Source organism: Microtus ochrogaster, chromosome 6 (genome assembly GCF_000317375.1).
Source record: "Microtus ochrogaster isolate Prairie Vole_2 chromosome 6, MicOch1.0, whole genome shotgun sequence".
NCBI classification, from domain to species: Eukaryota; Metazoa; Chordata; class Mammalia; order Rodentia; family Cricetidae; genus Microtus; species Microtus ochrogaster.
Window position 1 is genome coordinate 57,619,432 of NC_022013.1, and position 4,900 is coordinate 57,624,331.

The 4,900-nt window shown below is 49.0% G+C and overlaps 1 protein-coding gene across 2 annotated transcripts in view; it reads right to left on the reverse strand.

Annotated features, from left to right (window-relative positions):
• Grid1 (glutamate ionotropic receptor delta type subunit 1) overlaps positions 1–4,900 on the reverse strand; it is a 762,418-nt gene that overhangs the window by 586,779 nt on the left and 170,739 nt on the right. The gene's annotated exons all lie outside the window — the stretch shown is intronic.

Genomic DNA, 4,900 nt, shown 5'->3' on the forward strand with positions numbered 1-4,900 from the left:
GAACTCACAGAGATCCGCCTGCCTCTGCCTCCCGAGTGCTGGGATTAAAGGCGTGCACCACCACCGCCCAGTCTGTTAACAGTCTCTTAATTAACCTGCTCTCTAGGGGATCTGAATGGTTGAGGAGGACAGGTGTCCTCACCTGTTCCCTCACCCCACTGCCTCCTGGAAGCTTCCAGAAAGAAAACTCAGAGCCTGCATCCTGAGGCCCCTTCCTTACCTGGACCTGCTCTCTCTGGCCAGCCGGCCCCTGGAGCCCAGGCGGCAATCATTGGCAACCCAAACCCTCCTAGTGTTCACACAAGCGCTGGGGTTGGGCAAGGCAACAGGGCCAGGAGGGCTCAGTGAGTAGATTACCCGCTTCAATTATTTTATCTAACGATGACATTTGTACTGTAAAAGTCAGCACAAAAATCAATGAGTTTTAAAGGACAAAATCTGGGGGAGGCTCCAGCCCAATGACCTGAAACACTGCTCAGGAACTGGGAAGAAGGAGGCTCAGACTGGGGGTGGGTGAGACTTGAGGATCCCACGTGGGTCTGCTCAAGCAAGCAGCACGGCAGGATATGGTCAACACTGAGGTCCAGCCCCGACGCCCCAACTCTGGCTCCCGGCTTCAGCCACACATTCTTCTGATCACATACAGACCCTACTCCAAGCAGCTGCCTGAATACAGGCATAGCGAGACAGGCCTGCGCCCGCCCAGCAGTGTGAGGACAAAAGTGTCATTAGCCAGCCACTGCACAACCAACAGGTGACTTGCAATGAAACAAGGACAGACTGCAGCTGCCCATAAAGTCAGGAAGAGCTTCCAAACCCTGGCTTTAAATTGAAACTTGCAGAAGGTATTCACAGGAGCATATAAGGAACAGCATCCAAGTAGACCGAAAAGCGGGAAGCTTGGGTTCCTGAAGGATCTGAGTGCACTCATACACCCCTCCCCCCTTCCACTCTATCCCAGAATTTATTCAGCCCCTCCCCTGGGGGCTGCAGAAGCAGAGAATAAAGGTGGGGGCATGGCCCACCTCCCTTCACATCAGAGGCATGAGCTATGATAAAGGCCAGGGAGCTGGGACAAAGAATAGTGGGGCTGAGGAGAAACTGGAGGAGCCAAGCAAATGGAACCCACCTGGCACACTACGTTCTCCTAAGGCAGCCTGTATACCCAACAAGATGAAAGACCACCACAGAACAGCCAACCAGGGTTCTGCCAATCTCAGCTATGACCCTAGGGCTTTGACTTCAATGCAAATCTCCTCCTCTCCTTTGTTACATCCGGTGGGAGTGGCTGGAGGGGTGCAAGGAAGGAAGAGAGCAGGTGAAGATGGAGACCCAAGTGGAATACCCATTGAAAGTACCTGTAGGTCATCAAATTGTCCTGGCTCAAGCCTTCTGGGGAAAATAGCAATAGACCCTTTTTATGGAAAGTTGAGGCCAGACTAAGGAGGACTGGAGGCTGGGAGTTCAAAGGTTATATTGGACCTACAGGTGGAACTACAGGGCTGTTTTCTGGTTTCCTGGAAATAGCCAACTGAGGGGCAAGTATCAGGACCCAATGTGGTAAAGGCCAGTCACTGTGAGAGCCCACAGGTCAAGGGGGATACAATGGTGTACAAAAAAAGAGGAGGTCCAATATTGGACAGTCATTTCTGAGTCTGGATTAGATTTAAGGAAGCCTGTAGCTGGGGATTTGAGGAGAAGTTAACTCTGAGGTGGGGACTGGATAAATACTAGCCATGTGGGTGAGATCAGGCATGTGACCATCCCTAGAAATACTATGTGGAGCACAGTTCTCTCCTCAGATGAGGCTAAAGTGGTACTGATTGGGCATCAGGGCAGAGGGAGGAGGGAGAATCCAGAAGGCTGGAGATGCAGGAAGATGTTTCACGGTTCATTATGCCTGAGCTAACTATGGAATAAATGTAGCCCGTGCTCAGCCTCCTTAATGTGAGCTCTGTCACTCTAGCCTCCTGTTTGTCACTGTCATCTTCCTGCCATTAACTGAGCCTCGGGGTCCGTCTTAATGATGTTTTACAGGTGTCCTCTCGCTCAGTCCTCACGGGAACTCTATAAGGTCTGTATTGCTATCCCATTTTGCCAATAAGATTTCCAAGACTCGGAAAGAGTGAATAAATTCAATCAGTGCTATGTCTGGCGTCAAAGCAGGACTTACAGCCAGGACACCACTACTCCTAGCCACACAGGAGAAGCTGACCCAGCTGATATATAAGTTCAGAAGGAACCAAAGTCCCAAGCTCACTTTTCCAAACCAAGGATTTTACAGGACCAAGGTGCAGTTCCCATCAGTCCCCACAGCCACGTCTGCATTCCTGGTGGGCCGCCTCAATGACTACACTGTCTAGAGCAATGCCGTTCTTCACCTAGCATCCCATGTCTCAGGCTCAGAACCTTCTAGCATTTATGCTGGGAAATTCATGGACATTTCCACAGGCTTTACCTTCTACTGTACCAAGGAATCTGGGGCCTTGTTAGAGGCTAAAGGAAGAGTAGCATCCCCCAATCCAGAAAAAAACAAGCTTCCAGGTCAAGCAGAGAAGGCCCCTTACTCACTGGAGCTCTGGAATCTCCCACAAGCCCCTGTACCATCTTGTAGGGAAAAAATGGCCATTCCACAGTCCTGGATACTATTATTTATGGTCAACCTGGGGTTCTTTTGGGGCAAGAAGCAGCCTGTTAGTAGGAGTGAAATCCCTTTGCACGGAATGGAAGGATTCTGAACCAAGCATCCACCGTGACCTGTGAAGCTGTCCTTCCTCTCAGGCTTCAGGACTGACCGTGTCAGGAAAAAGGACCACCATGAAAGGCACGCCTGGGAAAATTCACACACACACACACCCTACTCACAACACACCGACATGCTCACATATTCAAACATACACTTGTGTTATGAAATATCTGCCTCTGTGCTTTGAATGTGGCTCGCAAAGACTCAGATGGCGGAAGTGTGGTGTCTGCTGTAATGGCATTCAGAGGTGGAAGGTTTCCACACAGTAGAAGGCAGGCAGGGAATGAAGTCACCATCCTCAAAAGGGACAAATGTAGCTCCCCTAAGAACCAGTTAGTTCTCAAGAGAACGGTTGTTCTAAAGGAACAGCACTCCAGACACTTGGCCATTTGTGTTGACATGAGTTCTCTAGCACATGTGATGGAGCCAGAATGCACTTACCAGAGGCCACCAGATTGCCCTCTGGATCCTGGGCCTTCAACCTCCAAACTGAGAACTAAATGAACCTCTTTTATTTATGTGTTACCCAGCCTTGTGTCTTTTTATTATGGCAACACAAAAAAGATTGAACTATTCCATAAGGACCTTCTAACTCTGTCCCTTATCTCTATGGGATAGGTACATGAGAGCAAAGGGACGTGGAAGGTAGGGCCACTCATGAACATGAATGAGTTCAGTCCAGTCAGCAGAAAGAGGGACTTAGATTAGGAAGGGTAACACAAGCTGCTGGCAACCACAAGACACTCAGCTCTCCATTCAAATGTCCCCTTCATGACTACATAAAGCCAATGAGCATCCTGGCACTGCAGGAAACTAAAAGCCAGTAGATCTGACAGGAAGGGTGACCTGATGCCATAGTTCAGGCCAACTCAGGACTATGGCAGGAGCTAGTCATGCCTACAGCAAGGATTTGTGTCAAGCCTAAGGATTTTGTCATAGGAGACCAAATGTGGTAGAGCAGCCTCAGGGGACATTTCCCTGATCCAGCTGAGTGACTCTGGCAGGACAGGTGGAGGATGGTACCAGCATTGCTGGACCTATTCTGCAGCCCCGGCCCATAGTGGTGTGCTGGATGCAACTTAGCAACAGGCTTCCTAGACTAAAGTGTAAATAATGCACTGATTTATGGCATTTGGTGTAAATGCTTCAAGCAAAGTAACTTCAACTAAGCCTGGAGACACAGAGGCAGCTAATACAAGCAACTCAACTTTCAGCACACCCCAACACGAGCACTCACACGGGATCAGCTCAATCACAAAGGCGTGGAAGAGACATTACTGAGGTGATAAGGGGGTGGGAGCCAATGAGAATGTGGACAAGATGAGCGGGAGGGGCTGGTGATTAAAGCGAGTCCGTATAGCACACAGACCCTCCAGAGAATGCACGGTGACTATCTAAACTGGGACTTCTGCATCATAGTAAATGCACACAAAGTCAACCTAACTTCAAGCAGAAGGTACTTCAACAGGCCCCACCAGGGATCCTCAGAAACCAGCCCCAAGACTAGAGGCCATCCTCCCCAAAATCAAGCCAAATAGTAGCCCAAACCACCTGAAAACAGTTTGAAGCCCAGAGAGATAACACCAGAGCAGCATCCCACCTTCAGAAGGCCCCCCAAAACTGGGAGCTCTCCAAACCCCTGCTGCCATGGACAGACCTGCTCCTATCCCTGAGCTGGCCTGTCTCCAAAGGAGCACACCTCTCTCTTTGCTTCCCCTAGAGCCACAGAAAAGCCAAGTGCAAAGGACTACTGTAATCAGAGACTGATTGTTCATTTCCAATCAATCAGAAACTATATTAATTACAACACTGTTTGGCCAATAGCCTAAACATATTTCTAGCTAACTCTTATGTCTTAAATTAACCTATTTCTATTATTCTGTATATTGTCATGAGGCTGTGGCCTATGGGTAAGATTCTGGCTGGCGGTTGGCATTTTTCTTCTTAGGCAGCTACATGGCATCTCCCTGACCCTGCCTACTTTCTCTCTATATCTCAGTTCGGGTTTCCCACCTGGCTTTACTCTACTAAGCGATTGGCCAAAACAGCTTCTTTAATAACCAATGGTAATAAAACATATTCATAGCATACAGAGGGGAATCCCACATCAGACCACTGTTACACAACCTTCACACACACACACATACACACACA